Raw genomic sequence first — 17,959 nt, 5'->3', positions numbered from 1 at the left:
CTCAAGTCCTTTACTGAACATCTGTGTGTCTGTTGGGCTGTACTCAACAAGTGAGGGGGAGGGAGGTGCACTCCCGCACCCACTACCTCCCTCTCACGCCAACCCTGTGCTGCTGGCTGCTGGGAAGGGAACAGACAGCAGACAGGACAGAGTGATCAATATCGGTCACTGGCTATCGATCGGGTCCTTATCGATCAGGATGGGCAGCGGGAGGCCAGGGGAAGGGAAGTCTGCTGATCCTCGTCCCAGCAATTGTTTAGGGTCACTGACAAATTCAATTGCCTATCAGGGACCGATCATGGGAACAAACGTCTGCTGTCGATACATGGGCTGTGCCCTGTGGTAGCTGTCACTCAGTATCACCCCCGTTTTGAGCATGGGGGCTTGGTCAGTAGGCCAGGGTGGGTGTTAGGGGGGACAAACTCATGTCCAGAAGTGATCCAGTCAGATTTTGATCATGTACAGTTCCTTCAGAAAATATTCGTACCCCTTGACTTATTCCACATTTTGTTGTGTTACAGCCTGAATTCAAAATGAATTAAATAGATTTGTTTATAATGACAAAGTAAAAACATGTTTTTAGACAATTTTGCAAATGTATTGAAAATTAAATACAGAAATATCTTATTTACATAAGTATTCACACCATTGAGTCAATACATGTTAGATTCACATATGTCAGTCTTTTTGGGTAAGTCTCTAAGAGCTTTGCACCCCTGGATTGTACAATATTTGCCCATTATTCTTTTCAAAATTCTTCAAGCTCTGTCAAATTGGTCGTTGATCATTGCTAGACAACCGTTTTTAAATCTTGCCATAGATTTAAGTCAAAACTCTAACTCGGTCACTCAGGAACATCCCATGTCTTCTTAGTAAGCAACTCCATTGTAGATTTGGCCTTATGTTTTAGGTTATTGTTCTGCTGAAAGCTGAATTAATCTCCCAGTGTCTCGTAGAAAGCAGACTGAACCAGCTTTTCCTCTATGATTTTGCCTGCACTTAGCTACATTCCGTTTATTTTTTACCCTGAAAAACTCCCCAGTCCTTAATGATTACCAGCATACCCATAACATGATGCAGCCACCACCACTGCTTGAAAATATGGAGAGTGGTACTCAGTAATGTATTGTATTGGATTAGCCCCAAACATAACACTTTGTATTCAGGACAAACAGTTAATTGCTTTGCCACATTTTTTCAGTAATACTTTAGTGCAAACAGGATGCATGTTTTGGAATATTTGTATTCTGTACAAGCTTCCTTCTTTTCCCTCTGTCAATTAGGTTCGTATTGTGGAGTAACTACAATGTTGTTGATCTATCCTCAGTTTTCTCCTCTCACAGACATTAAACTCTGTAACTATTTAAAAATTACTATTGGCCTTATGGTGAAATCCCTAACCGGTTTCTTTCCTCTCTGGCACCTGTATCTTTGTAGTGACTGGATGTATTGATATATCATTCAAAGTGTAACGAATAACTTCACCATGCTCAAAAAAAGGAATTCAATGTCTGCTTTTTTATTTTTAAAAACCTCCCTGGCCTTTGTGGTTTAATCTGTGTTTGAAATTCACTGCTCGACCGAGGGACCTTACAGATAATTGTGTGTGTGGGGTACAGAGATGAGGTAGTAATTCAAAAATCATGTTAAACACTATTATTGCACACAGAGACAGTTCATGCAACTTATTCTGTGACTTATTAAGCACATTTTTACTCATGAACTTATTTAGGCTTTCCATGACAAAGTGGTTGAGTACTTATTGACTCGAGACATTTCCGTTTTTTATTTTTTATTAATTTGTAAAAATATCTAAAAACATAATTTCACTTTGATCTTATGGGGTTGTGTGTGTGTGTGTGTGTGTGTGTGTGTGTGTGTGTGTGTGTGTGTGTGTGTGTGTGTGTGTGTGTGTGTGTGTGTGTGTGTGTGTGTGTGTGTGTGTGTGTGTGTGTGTGTGTGTGTGTGTGTGTGTGCGTGTGCGTGCGTGTGTGTAGGCCAGTGATACAAAATCTGAATTTAATCAATTTTAAATTCAGGCTTGTAACACAAGAAAATGTGGAAAAAGTCCAAGGGTGTGAATATTGTACTTTCTGAAGGCACTGTAGGCTACAGCTGTGTGCAGACTGGTAAACATGAAGGGGTCAAACCTCTTGCTTGTAAACTCAGGGATTTAGATTTTGTTGGTTGAAGCACAAGTTGTACAGTAATATCAGCGGTGACATTCCTGAGCTGTAGCATAACATCTCCTGGCTCCAAACAGGGCAGGTAATCACACGTAGTTACAGCGTTTAAAACCCCCACCAGACCTCTCAACTCATCATGCACCTCTTTCTCCACCAAACCTCCTACATGTAATACTCTGTACATCACTGACCTTTTTTTTTCTTTCAATTCTGTGACTATCAGAATGGGAAGGACTGTTTTGTATTGTAAACTGCTCAAGCTTCTAGTAAGGATTCTGCACAGGACTCAGCAGCGCAACCACTCATGTGCAGTCAGTTTTATTTTAGGTCATATTGATGATTAGTTGGTCTACTGTGTCGTCACTTGATGGGTCTACTGTCACGTGACTGGCATACGTCTGATTGTTGCCGCTGATGTTTGTCCAACCTAGTGTATGGATCTCACACATACTGGACACCTCTACATTGCACATCTATGTTTACACAGTGGCTGTGTCCCAAATGGAACCCTATGGGCTCTTGTCAAAAAGGCTGTGTTTACACAGGCTGCCCAATTCTGATCTTTTGCCCAATTATTAGCAAAAAAGCTGATCTGATTGGTTAAAAGACCAATTAGTGGAAAAAGGTCAGAATTAGGCTGCCTGTGTAAACACAACCATGGTATTATATGTCATCAGGGACACAGTGACGTTTATGACTTCTACGTCTCGTCCCCAGCTGGGCTGACTGTCCTGTATCCTCTGCCAGCGGAGAGCGGCAGGCAGACAAACGGATAGTAACGTCGTGGCTCGGAATTAAGTGTGACTCGGGGCACTTCGTTAACTAATTACTGAAAACAGAAGCCCTCGTTTTTTTGCCCCTCCCCCACCCCCCCTTTCTCACACACCCAAACATCCCATCAACATCCCCTCCCTCTCCTCCTGCCTTGTGCTTTTGATAAGGCTTGCACCCTTGTCAACAAACGCGTATTTAATTAGTGTTGATTGTTGTTAGCGTGTTCAATAGTTATTAATTAGGCCGGGGAGGGGCCCCGGCTCATCTTGATTGCATGCCTGGAGCTGTGTGACACGTTGTGCCGTTTCACACTCCACAGTGACACAGACATACGCGGGGGGGTCATTTTCAAGGATTAGTGTGCTTAGTCTAGCACCTAGCTATGTAAACCGGGGGAGCTAAAGGAGGACAGGTTCATTGTAATGGCTGGAATGGAACAATATCAAACATATGGAAATCACATGTCTGATTGTAAAGAGAAGGAATGTTGCATAACAGAGAACAAGGGTATGATGCTGGAACATAAATGAATCCCAGTTATTTGTAGAGGGACCCGCCACCATCTACAACCTAGGCTCCACAATCTACAGTCACATTTCATTTATCTGGCTATTTTGGCAAGTTTATCTCTCGAAATATCAACTTATATAAAAAAAAGTAATAAACTACTACGAAAATCTAACCACCAGAATCTGATAACAACAAAAAAAGCTAACTACTGTATGTTTGTTGTTCTTGGTTGAGATCATGAATTTGAACACAGCAGTCAATTCCACTTCATTCTAAAGGCCCGATGCAGTCATCTGTTATCTCGATATAAATCCATTTATGTGTAACAATTAAGAAAAATACATTTCTAAAGTTTTTATTTTATTTTTAGGATTGTCTGTGATTGGTCCTAATTGGAGGGGCCTAATGGGAGGGATATGTAACCTGAAAACTTGCAGTTATTGACAGAGATGTTTGAAACTCTCTTTCTTATTGGTCTTTTAACTTACACTGCCATGTGATGTCGCCAGTCAGGCCAAAACTCCACCCTTGCAAAACGAGCAGAAATTTCAGTCTGCCTTTTCAAACAGCTCTTACACTGAAAGGGTATGATCATAATTTTCACATTTCACAGTATTATTGCAACCTCATAGTGTGGAAATATACACTGAGTATACAAAACATTAAGAACACCTGCTCTTTCTATGACATATACTGACCAGGTGAATCCAGGTTAAAGCTATGACCCCTTATTGATGTCACTTGTTACATCCACTTCAATCAGTGTAGATGAAGGGGAGGAGACAGGTTAAAGAAGGATTTGTAATCCTTGAGACCATTGAGACATGTATGTCTGCCATTCAGAGGGTGAATGGACAAGACAAGCGATTTAAGTGCATTTGAACAGAATATGGTAGTAGGTGTCAGGCGCACCGGTTTGTGTCAAGAACTGCAACGCTGCTGAGTTTTTCACGCTCAACAGTTTCTCGTGTGTTTCAAGAATGGTCCACCACCTAAAGGACATTCAGTCAACTTGACACAACTGTGGGAAGCATTGGAGTCAACATGGCCCAGCATCCGTGTGGAACGCTTTCGACACCCTGTAGAGTCCATGCCCTGAAGCTGTTCTGAGGGCAAAAGGGGGAGTCCCAGCCCCCTACCAGGCTGGGTCAAAAATAATTCTAAGCAATCTAATCTTCACATAAGGTGGCACTGCTCTACATAACATTCCATTTCTCTCTGGATGTTTGTTTATGAACACATGCATCTATATGTTTTATGATGAGGTTGCTCCACAGATGTCATGTGTGTTTATGTATAAGATGAGGTAGCTCCACAGATGTCATGTGTGTTTATGTATAAGATGAGGTAGCTCCACAGATGTCATGTGTGTTTATGTATAAGATGAGGTAGCTCCACAGATGTCATGTGTGTTTATGTATATGATGAGGTTGCTCCACAGATGTCATGTGTGTTTATGTATAAGATGAGGTAGCTCCACAGATGTCATGTGTGTTTATGTATATGATGAGGTAGGTCCACAGATGTCATGTGTGTTTATGTATATGACGAGGTAGCTCCACAGATATCATGTGTGTTTATGTATATGATGTGGTAGCTCCATAGATATCATGTGTGATTATGTATATGATGAGGTAACTCCACAGATATCATGTGTGTTTGTGTATACGATGTGGTAGCTCCACAGATAGACGACTGGGCAAAAAATATAATTTCCCTTCTGTGTGCCTCAGGATTTGTCTCTGGGTTCATTCTAAACTTCTGCAGTAGGGTGCATTTCCTGCTGTTCAGCTGAGCATATACCCTCATTCGGAGGCGGTGAGCAGCTCTGCCTATTAAAATGTAAATTCCCTCTCGGTGCAGTGGTGGCAGCAGCAGCAGGCCCAGACTGTGGAACTCAGTGGGGGAGGAAGGGAGACCTGGGTGGGGGTGTGATGGGGGTACAGGCATGATCTATATTTCACTCTTCTGCTCTACTCTTCAGATAGGCAGGTTGACTGTTGAATGTAAAGCTGCCATAGCCAGTGTTCATTACAACATGGCTGATAGACAGGTGACTCTTTGTAGTGCATTCGGAAAGTATTCAGGACCCTTGACTCTTTCCACATTCTGTTACGTTACAGACTTATTCTAAAATGGATTAAATAAACATGTTTTTTCATCAATCTTCACTCAATACTCCATAAAGCGAAAACAGATTTTTAGAAATACCTTATTTACTTAAGTTTTCAAACCCTTTTATATGACTGAAAATGTAGCCCAGGTGCATCCTGTTTCCATTGATCATCCTTGAGATGTTTCTACAACTTGATTGGAGTAAATTCAATTGATTGGACATGATTTGGAAAGGGACACACCTGTCTATATAAGTTCCCACAGTTTACAGCGCATCTCAGAGCAAAAACCAATCCATGAGGTCGAATGAATTGTCCGTAGAGCTCCAAAACAGGAACCTGCCAGTGTGTTGTGATTATTGGAATATATTTTTGTATTTTCAAATGTTATCACATGTTTTGTGCTTAAGGTGCTTCATTGAACTCAATGCCTTGCATGTTTTGTATTAGATTCAGGCACCTGAAGTTTTCCATACATTTGGGAAATAGTATGATGCCTCATACCAGTCACTAGATGGAGCTGTGAACCTATAGGACCCCGTAGAGAAATGTTGCATTGGCTCTGTTATTTTCAGAGCTGGGATCTCTATGCCCCTATAGACAAGAAGAAAATACATTATAGCGCTTTTATACACATAGAAAACGTGTTAAAATAATGTTTTAGGCTGTTTCTGGACATATGATTGCATTTATTTCTGTGATGACAAAGCACATTGTGTCTCCAACACAACTTTTTTCGACATACATGACTCATTTAAGAATATGAAAAACCTTTCAAAATGACTGTTGTATTATCCATTTTTTATATGATGTAGTGTACATGGTGTAATGCTGCTTTATTTTTTTCTATGTGTCAGTGGTTCTCCTCCACAGTGTTAGTGGTTCTCCTCCACAGTGTGTTAGTGGTTCTCCTCCACAGTGTCTCAGTAGTTCTCCTCCACAGTGTCTCAGTGGTTCTCCTTCACAGTGTGTTAGTGGTTCTCCTCCACATTGTGTTAGTGGTTCTCCTCCACAGTGTGTTAGTGGTTCTCCTCCACAGTGTCTCAGTAGTTCTCTTCCACAGTGTCTCAGTGGTTCTCCTCCACAGTGTCTCAGTGGTTCTCCTCCACAGTGTCTCAGTGGTTCTCCTCCAGTGTCTCAGTGGTTCTCCTCCAGTGTCTCAGTGGTTCTCCTCCACTGTCTCAGTAGTTCTCCTCCACAGTGTCTCAGTAGTTCTCCTCCACAGTGTCTCAGTGGTTCTCCTCCACTGTCTCAGTAGTTCTCCTCCACAGTGTCTCAGTGGTTCTCCTCCACTGTCTCAGTAGTTCTCCTCCACAGTGTCTCAGTGGTTCTCCTCCAGTGTATGTGGTTCTCCACAGTGTGTTAGTGGTTCTCCTCCACAGTGTCTCAGTGGTTCTCCTCCACAGTGTCTCAGTGGTTCTCCTCCACAGTGTCTCAGTGGTTCTCTTCCAGTGTCTCAGTGGTTCTCCTCCAGTGTCTCAGTGGTTCTCCTCCACAGTGTCTCAGTGGTTCTCCTCCACTGTGTCTCAGTGGTTCTCCTCCACAGTGTCTCAGTGGTTCTCCTCCAGTGTCAGTGTCTCAGTGGTTCTCTTCCAGTGTCTCAGTGGTTCTCCTCCAGTGTCTCAGTGGTGTCTCTCCTCCACAGTGTCTCAGTGGTTCTCCTCCACAGTGTCTCAGTGGTTCTCCTCCAGTGTCTCAGTGGTTCTCCTCCAGTGTCTCAGTGGTTCTCTTCCAGTGTCTCAGTGGTTCTCCTCCAGTGTCTCAGTGGTTCTCCTCCACAGTGTCTCAGTGGTTCTCCTCCACAGTGTCTCAGTGGTTCTCCTCCAGTGTCTCAGTGGTTCTCCTCCAGTGTCTCAGTGGTTCTCCTCCACAGTGTTTCAGTCGTTCTCCTCCACAGTGTCTCTGTGGTTCTCCTCCACAGTGTCTCCGTGGTTCTCCTCCACAGTGTCTCTGTGGTTCTCCTCCACAGTGTCTCCGTGGTTCTCCTCCACAGTGTCTCAGTGGTTCTCCTCCACAGTGTCTCAGTGGTTCTCCTCCACAGTGTCTCAGTGGTTCTCCTCCACAGTGTCTCAGTGGTTCTCCTCCACACTGTCTCAGTGGTTCTCCTCCAGTGTCTCAGTGGTTCTCCTCCAGTGTCTCAGTGGTTCTCCTCCAGTGTCTCAGTGGTTCTCCTCCAGTGTCTCAGTGGTTCTCCTCCACAGTGTCTCAGTGGTTCTCCTCCAGTGTCTCAGTGGTTCTCCTCCAGTGTCTCAGTGGTTCTCCTCCACAGTGTCTCAGTGGTTCTCCTCCACAGTGTCTCTGTGGTTCTCCTCCACAGTGTCTCAGTGGTTCTCCTCCACAGTGTCTCCGTGGTTCTCCTCCACAGTGTCTCAGTGGTTCTCCTCCACAGTGTCTCTGTGGTTCTCCTCCACAGTGTCTCAGTGGTTCTCCTCCACAATTTCTCAGTGGTTCTCCTCCACAGTGTCTCAGTGGTTCTCTTCCAGTGTCTCAGTGGTTCTCCTCCAGTGTCTCAGTGGTTCTCCTCCACAGTGTCTCAGTGGTTCTCCTCCACAGTGTCTCAGTGGTTCTCCTCCAGTGTCTCAGTGGTTCTCCTCCAGTGTCTCAGTGGTTCTCCTCCAGTGTCTCAGTGGTTCTCCTCCACAGTGTCTCAGTGGTTCTCCTCCACAGTGTCTCTGTGGTTCTCCTCCACAGTGTCTCTGTGGTTCTCCTCCACAGTGTCTCCGTGGTTCTCCTCCACAGTGTCTCAGTGGTTCTCCTCCACAGTGTCTCAGTGGTTCTCCTCCACAGTGTCTCAGTGGTTCTCCTCCACAGTGTCTCAGTGGTTCTCCTCCACAGTGTCGCGTACACAGATTTGCAGATGTTATTGCAGGTGCAGCAAAATGCTTGTGTTTTTAGCTCCAACAGTGCAGTAATACCTAGCAATACAAAAACAAAAAATCAATACACACATAATCAAGAAAAATGGAGAAATATCAGAATGAGACATATCAGAGACCATAATATATACAGTACCAGTCAAAAGTTTGGACACACTTATTTATTCCAGGGTTTTTCTTAATGTTTTACTATTTTCTACATTGTAGAATAATAGTGGAGACATAACTATGAAATAACAGTAAAAAAAAGTGTTAAACAAATCAAAATATATTAGCCACCCTTTGCTTTGATGACAGCTTTGCACACACTTGGAATTCTCTCAACCAGCTTCATGAGGTAGACACCTGGAATGATTCAATATGTGTTATTTCATAGTTTGGATGTCTTCACTGTTATTCTACAAAATCAAGAAAAACCCTTGAATGAGTAGGTGTGTTCAAACTTTTAACTGGTACTGTGTGTGTGTGTGTGTGTGTGTGTGTGTGTGTGTGTGTGTGTGTGTGTGTGTGTGTGTGTGTGTGTGTGTGTGTGTGTATATATATACCTACTCATTCAAGGGTTTTTCTTGGTTTTATATATATATTTTTTTTGTCATTATGTGATAATGAGTATAGATTGATGAATGGAAACAACAATAAAGTCAATATATATATATTGACTTTATTGTTGTTTCCATTCATCAATCTATACTCATTATCACATAATGACAAAACAAAAATAGTTTTTAGAGATTTTTCCTCATAAAAATAAATAAAATTGATATCACATTTACATAAGTATTCAGACCCTTAGTACTTTGTTGAAGCACCTTTGTCAGCGGTTGCAGCATCAAATCTTCTTGGGTATAACGCTACAAGCTTGGCACACCTGTATTTGGGGAGTTTCTCCCATTCTTCTCTGCAGATCCTCTCAAGCTCTGTCAGGTTGGATCGGGAGTATTGCTGCACAGCCATTTTCAGGTCTCTCCAGACATGTTCGATCGGTTCAAGTCCAGGCTCTGGCTGTACCACTAAAGGACATTCAGAGACTTGTCCTGAAGCCACTCCTGCTTTGTCTTGGCTGTGTGCTTAGGGTTGTTGTCCTGTTTGAAGGTGAACCTTCACTCAAGTCTGTGGTCCTGAGTGCTCTGGAGCAGGTTGATGCTGCCACCACCATGCTTCACCGTAGGAATGGTGCCAGGTTTCCTCCAGATGTGACGTTTGGCGTTCAGGCCAAAGAGTTCAATCTTGGTTTCATCAGACCATAGAGTCTTGTTTCTCATGGTCTGATAGTCTTTAGATGCTTTTTGGCAATCTCCAAGTGGGCTGTCATATGCCTTTTTTACTTAAGAGTGGCTTCCGTTTGGCTACTCTACCATAAAGGCCTGATTGGTGGAGTGCTGCAGAGATTGTTGTCCATCTGGAAGGTTCTCCTATCTCCACAGAGGAATTCTAGAGCTCTGTCAGATTGACCATCGGGTTTTTGGTCACCTCCATGACCAAGGCCCATCCTCCCTGATTGCTCAGTTTGGCCGGGCGACCAGCTCTAGGAAGCATCTTGGTGGTTTCAAAGTTCTTTCATTTAAGAATGATGGAGGCCATTGTATTCTTGGGGACCTTCAATGCTGCAGAATTATTTCTTACACTTCCCCAGATCTGTGTCTCGACGCAATCCTGTCTCAGAGCTCTACGGACAATTCCTGTGACCTCATGGCTTGGTTTTTGCTCTGACATGCACTGTCAACTGTGGAACCTTTTATATAGACAGGCTTGTGCCTTTCCAAATCATGTCCAATCAATTGAATTTACTGCAAGTGGACTCCAATCAAGTTGTATAAACATTTCAGGGATGATCAATGGAAACAGGATGCACCTGAGCTCAACTTCGAGTCGCATAGCAAAGGGTCTGAATACTTATGTAAATAAGGTATTTGTTTTTTATTTTTAATACATTTGCAAAAAAAATCAAACAACCCGTTTTCTCTTTGTCATTATGGGGTATTGTGTGTAGATTGCTAAGGAAATGTGGTATTTAATACATTTTAGAACAAGGCTGTATAAACACAGTGGCATCGGAAAGTAGTCAGACCCTTGACTTTTTCCACATTTTGTTAAAGAAATGATGGACTGTCGTTTCTCTTTGCTTATTTCAGCTGTTCTTACCCTAATATGGACTATCTTCTGTATACCACCCCTACCTTGTCACAATACAAGTGGCTGGGTCAAATGCCTTAAGAAGGACTGAAATGCAACAAATTTACTTTTAGCAAGGCACACCTGTTAATTTTAATGCATTCCAGGTGACTACCTCATGAAGCTGGTTGAGAGAATGCCAAGACTGTGCAAAGCTGTCATCAAGGTAAAGGGTGGCTACTTTGAAGAATCTCAAATATAAAATATATTTTGGTTTGTTTAACATGTTTTGGGTACTACATGATTCCATATATGTTATTTCATAGTTTTGATGTCTTCACTATTATTCTACAATGTAGAAAATATTAAAATAAGGGAAAACCCTTGATTGAGTAGGTGTCCAAACTTTAGGCTGGTACTGTACCTTTTTAATAGTTTGTTTTGTATATAAACATTATTAAAGTGACAAGTGTTCAATGACTAGAATACTGTACATATAAAGTGGGTAAAACCATTTGTAAACATTATTAAAGTGACCATTGTTCAACGTACGTAGGTCAGCAGTCTGTAAGGTGCAGGATAGAGCATTGGGTGGTAGCCGGCTAGGACAGTGACTAAGGCTAGTGGTGTCTTTTTAACAGTCTGATGGCCTGGAGGTAGAAGCTGTTTCTCAGTCTCTCGGTCCTGGCTTTAATGTACCTGTACTGTCTCCTCCTTCTAGATGGTAGGGGGTGAACAGGCTGTGGCTCGGGTGGCTGAGGTCCTTGATGACAGCAAGCATGTCAGGGTTTAGTAATATGCTGAAATGGGCAGTGTGTGTTAGGGGATCGGTGGCTATGGTATTCACTTGGCATGCTCTGCTGTCCATTGTTTTACAATAAGTAGCATTGATTTAGCAGTTTATGCATGGCAAAGGCAAAGGACAATGTAATGTCTCTTATGCCTCCTGCTCTTTGAGTGCTGCTGAACGTGACAGTGCTCACTGTGACATTGGCTTCTTTGTTAAGGACATCCTCTTACCATTTTAACCAATGCATCCCCCAAAGCCTGATGATGTCTTGGGAATATCACTAATCCAACTAACATACCTATTTTCAGAACATTTTCTGTTAAATTAACATTCATGAAGGCTACAAGGTGCAACAAATCCAGTTCTATACAGTTTTGAAACTAAAACTGCCCCTTTGTGTGGTCTTAGTCATCATTAACTGTTTATTTAAACTCACCATAATGTGGAAAGATCTGTGTGATAATAGCTTTTTCAATAGGGATTAGCCTACAACTGACCGGCCATACGGTCTCCTATAGCAGCCATGCTGTACTGGAGAGGGATGCTTGGTCTGATTGGTGAACATGTTTTCTTATGGTTGTTCAGTGTGGGCATTCAATAAGCAGAGAAATGACTTTGGTCAGTCAAATTCTTATCATTTCTGTGCACTGCAGATGTAGTATCAGAGACACAGCAGTTGTAGACAATAGACATAACTGCTTCTTGGAGTGAGTTTTGAAACGCCCAAGCCCCATCACCAGAGGTAAGTGCCCCACAAAATGCTGTGCATCCCTCTCAAAATGAAATGGTTTATGCCCTTTCAGGGAGACGGAGGAGTTCAAAATTGTTTGCCTGTCTTCTCCGGCAAAAATAATTCCGGGTCCAGCCAATTGACAGACCCATTGCAATTTAAAAGACGCCTCGAAACATCTTTTAAGTAATAAGAAGTAGTTTTAGAAATGGCAGTTAGACTAGGCCTATTTCGAAAGGGCCTCCATTCTGTGTGAAATGGTCCATTCAGCAGACAGGCGAACATACCGACCAAAAAAAGAGAGGCTGAATGATTCTCAGGCCTTTTGAACCTGGAGTTCAAATATCATTGTGAGAGCGTCTCTCCGAGTGGTAGTCACCAAATACTGCTGTTATTGCTGATTGAAAAACCACAAGGACCCTCATAAAAGCACTGCTAGTGCCCTAGAAAAATGATATAAAATACTCCTCTGTCCTTTCTGTCAAAATGTTGTGTTTCACATTTGCAGTTCACTGCACCCAGACTCACAACACAATTATTTCATATAAAAAAGAGAACTGGGATTTTATGGACAAAGCCATTTGATTTAAAATGACAGATACTAAGGCACCATCTATACACTCCTGAAGGACCTTGAATCATATTTTTGTACGATGAACCTTTTCGACCACCTTTTGGTCAACATTCTTTTGTTGGTGTAGTAATTTGTGTGTTGTCATTTATGGGTCATCTAGTATATTGATTGTGTTGTCTGGTATGGGACAGGTTTTTCATGGACTGCTACCATTATGTTAAAGTGCCCCTCCACACCCCTGATGTTGATCATCAGTTTACACTGATCAGAATGTTTTGTACAGATTTGTGCAGTGTCTCCCAGTTCAGCACTTTGTTGAGGACACTTTTCTGGCCAATCATTTTATCAAATTGAAATTGTAATGTCATATTTCAGAAAAATAGCCCTAATCCTTGCATGAAAATCACAGTTAAGAGAAACCAGGAGTATCGCTAACAATGTTCAACTGTTCCCAGTGTAGTTGAAGTGTTTTTGGTTGAAGTTGTTTTGAAGTGGACGCAGAATAAGCCTTGCCTCCCATTATGAGCTTATCCTCGACCTATTCCCTTAATAATGCTGTGTGTGGGGTGGGATACTGTCAATAATCCCCCCACCCACCCACACACACACACACACACACACACACACACACACACACACTCATGCTCCTTCCCGAGCGGCGCAGCGGTCTAAGGCACTGCATCTCAGTGCTAGAGGCGTCACTACAGACCATGGTTCGATTCCAGGATGTCTTACAACCAGCTGTGATTGGGAGTCCCATACGGCGGCGCACAATTGGCCCAGCATCGTCCGGGTTGTGTTTGGCCGGGGTAGGCCGTCATTGTAAGTAAGAATTTGTTCTTAACTGACTTGCCTAGTTAAATGAAGGTAAAAAAAAAAGTTTAAAAATAAATAAATCCCTACCCTCACCCCATTCCTCCAGAATGAGGCAAGACTCCTGGTCGCTCTGCGCAGTTAAACACCTTGTGATTTATTGTGCTTTAATTTGGACGCCCCCTCCATTGTTTTGCGGCACGCCGTGCAGGGCTGCCCCGCTGACAGTCATTTCTGTCGGTCGGTGTTGATTCTGCCTGAGCTAATGGCACTCTCTTTCTACTCCCCTGTTTAGCCTGAATACGACAACCAATGATGTGTGTGTGTGTGTGGGTGTGTGTAAGTAGGAAATAAACAGCAGTTCCTATTTACCCTGCCAATTTCACTTGACGGCGCTCAGCGAGGCGTATTGAAATGAACCGGGCCCCTGTCTAATATGTGTGAAAGGCTGGGGGCCGGCGGTGGCAGAGATAGATTGTAGCAGGCAATTACGCCGGTCCGGCTTCTGATTAGAGAGCGGCCAACTCGCCGTCCTCTCCCCCAGCCAGCCTTACTGCTGCCTCTTATCGTGATGAGGGCGCAGATTGGGCCAGACATTGTTTGATTGCTTTCAGACATGTTTTCTAAATCCAACCGCCACACAGCAGTGGTGGCTAGCCAGACCATTTCCTCACACACTGCCTGCCTGCTTGGCTGGCTCACTGTCATGTAACCCACCCACATTGTTCTACTCCTCCTGACCACTCTGTTTATTCTGGTTCTCTGTTCTCCTCTTTGTCTTTCTCTTTGACTGCCTATAGTCTCGCTCTCTCTCTTTCTCTCTAGCTCTCGCTCGCTCGCTCTCAATTCAATTCAATTCAAGGGCCTTTACTGGCATGGGAAACATGTTAACATTGCCTAAGCAAGTGAAGTAGATAATATACAAAAGTGAATTAAACAATAAAAATGAACAGTAAACATTATACTCAGAAGTTACAAAAGAATGAAGACATTACACATGTCATATGTGTATATACAGTGTTGTAACAATGTGCAAATGGTTAAAGTACAAAAGGGAACATAAATAAACATAAATATGTGTTGTAAAAGGGCAACCAGTGTTTGTTCTTCACTGGTTGCCCTTTTCTTGTGGCAACAGGTCACAAATCTTGCTGCTGTGATGGCACACTGTGGTATTTCATCCAGTAGATATTGGAGTTCATCAAAATCGGGTTTGTTTTCAAATTCTTTGTGGTTCTGTGTAATCTGAGGAAAATATGTGTCTCTAATATTGTAATATATTTGGCAGGAGGTTAGCAAGTGCAGCTCAGCTTCCACCTCATTTTTTGGGCAGTGAGCACGTAGCCTGTCTTCTCTTGAGAGCCAGGTCTGCCTGTGGCGATCTTTCTCAACAGTAAGGCTGTGCTCACTGAGTGTCCAGCTGGAATTTGTATTTGTGGTCCTGGCAACTGGACCTTTTTTGGAACACCATTATTTTGGTCTTACTGAGATTTACTGTCAGGGCTCCGGTCTGGCAGAATCTGTGCAGAAGATCTAGGTGCTGCTGTAGGCCCTCCTTGGTTGGTGACAGAAGCACCAGGCTAGTTTTTTCAAACAGAAATTTGCCTCCTGTAGCTCTAACTCCAAAACGTTTTGGGACACTGTAAAGTCCGTGGAGAATAAGAGCACCTCCTCCCAGCTGCCCACTGCTCTGAGGCTAGGAAACACTGTCACCACCGATAAATCCACGATAATCGAAAATTTCAATAAGCATTTTTCTAAGGCTGGCCGTGCTTTCCACCTGGCTACCCCTACCCTGGCCAACAGCTCTATACCCCCTGCAGCAACTTGCCCAAGCCCCCCCACTTCACCCAAATCCAGACAGCTGATGTTCTGAAAGAGCTGCAAAACCTGGACCCGTACAAATCAGCTGCACTAGACAATCTGGACCCTCTCTTTCTAAAATTATCCACCGTCATTGTTGCAACCCCTATTACCAGTCTGTTCAACCTCTTTCGTATCACCTGAGATCCCTAAAGATTGGAAAGCTGCCGTGGTTATCCCCCTCTTCAAAGGGGGTGACACTTTAGACCCAAACTGTTATAGACCTATATCCATCCTGCCCTGCCTTTTCTAAAGTTTTCAAAAGCCAAGTTAATAAACAGATGACTGACCACTTCGAATCCCACCGTACCTTCTCTGCTGTGCAATCCGGTTTCCGAGCTGGTCACGTGTGCACCTCAGCCACGCTCAAGGTACTAAACTATATCATAACTGCCATCGATAAAAGACAGTACTGTGCAGCCACTGTGCAGCCGTCTTCATCAATCTGGCCAAGACTTTCGACTCCGTCAATCACCGTATTCTTATTGGCAGACTCAACAGCCTTGGTTTCTCAAATGACTGCCTAGCCTGGTTCACCAATTACTTTTCAGACAGAGTTCAGTGTGTCAAATCGGAGGGCCTGTTGTCCGGACCTCTGGAAGTCTCTATGGGGGTACCACAGGGTTCAATTTTCGGGCTGACTCTTTTCTTTTTTTATATACCAACGATGTCACTCTTGCTGCTGGTGATTCCCTGATCCACCTCTACGCAGACGACACCATTCTGCATACAACTGGCCCTTCTTTGGACACTGTGTCAACTAACCTCCAAATGAGCTTCAATGCCATACAACACTCCTTCCGTGGCCTCCAACTGCTCTTAAACACCAGTAAAATCAAATGCATGCTTTTCAACCGTTCGCTGCCCGCACCCATCTGCCGGAATAGCATCACTACTCTGGACGGTTCTGACTTAGAATATGTGGACAACTGCAAATACCTAGGTGTCTGGCTAGACTGTAAACTCTCCTTCCAGATTCATATTAAACATCTCCAATCCAAAATTAAATCTATAATCAGCTTCCTATTTCGCAACAAAGCCTCCATCACTCATGCCGCCAAACATACCCTCGTAAAAATGACAATCTTACCGATCCTCGACTTTGGCTATGTCATTTACAAAATAGCTTTCAATACTCTACTGCAAACTGGATGCAGTCTATCACAGTGCCATCCGTTTTGTCACCAAAACCCCTTATACCCACCCACCATTGCGACCTGTATGCTCTAGTTGGCTGGCCCTTGCTACATATTCGTTGCCAGACCCACTGGCTCCAGGTCATCTATAAGTCTATGCTAGGTATAGCTCCGCCTTATCTCAGCTCACTGGTCACGATAATAACACCTTCCCGTAGCACGCGCTCCAGCAGGTATATCTCACTGGTCATCCCCAAAGCCAACACCTCCTTTGGCCGCCTTTCCTTCCAGTTCTCTGCTGCTAATGACTGGAACGAATTGCAAAAATCGCTGAAGCTGGAGACTTATATTTCCCTCACTAACTTTAAACATCAGCTATCTATGCAGCTAACCGATCGCTGCAGCTGTACATAGCCCATCTATAAATAGCCCACCCAATCTACCTACCTCATCCCCATATTGTTTTTATTTACTTTTCTGCTCTTTTGCACACCAGTATTTCTACTTGCACATCATCATCTGCTCATCTATCACTCCAGTGTTAATTTGCTAAATTGTAATTACTCCGCTACTATGTCCTATTTATTGCCTTTGTCGTGGAAGATTCAGAATTTGTTGGTAACATATGTAAGATGTTTTATATTCATCAAATGTGTGTAAGTTAATTCTCATCAGAATGGTATTTTTGTATAATACTGTGGCGAGGTTGCAGTTATCTGTTCTATGTCAAAACTAAGTTGCAGGGGCCGCAGAGAGGGGAGAGGTCAAAGTATCATCATGTGTAAACATATCTCTTGACTCCACAATGTCTGTGTGCCAGTCAGTGTGTCTGTGTGATCTTGTCCAGGATTGGTTGTATTTAGAATTGGTTGTATCTAAATGACAATTTGATATATGCCTGTTGATATGGAGGGTTGGTTTATGGTTCTGGGGTTTGAGTAAGGAGACAAAGCTGAACAATGAATTATGCCGATGCTGTCTTATCCTGTTTATCTTTGCTATAAAGGATCCCATTTTGCCATTGTGTGGGGACTCTCAACTTTTCATTAGAGATACTGAACTGTTGAAAGTCAAAATGCTATAGAGCTTATATAATTAAAGATAGACTTTTATAACTAACTCTGACTTGTGTGTGTGGTTTGCTCCCATGATTTGGTAAATAGAGGAAATTTCCATGACACCTTACCTCCTCACGCCACTTGCACACACTGTTTATAGACGTTCTTTTTTTTCTATTGTGTTATTGACTGTACACTTGTTTATTCCATGTGTAACTCTGTGTTGTTGTTTGTGTTGCACTGCTTTGCTTTATCTTAGCCAGGTCGCAGTTGTAAATGAGAACTTGTTCTCAACTAGCCTACCTGGTTAAATAAAGGTGATTTTTATTTTATTTTAAAAGGTCACCAGCAAACAGTAGACATTTGACTTAAGATTCTCGTAGAGTGAGGCCAGGTGCTGCAGACTGTTCTAGTGCCCTCGCC

Source organism: Oncorhynchus tshawytscha, linkage group LG13 (genome assembly GCF_018296145.1).
Source record: "Oncorhynchus tshawytscha isolate Ot180627B linkage group LG13, Otsh_v2.0, whole genome shotgun sequence".
NCBI lineage: Eukaryota > Metazoa > Chordata > Actinopteri > Salmoniformes > Salmonidae > Oncorhynchus > Oncorhynchus tshawytscha.
Note: the sequence above shows the minus strand (reverse complement) of the source record.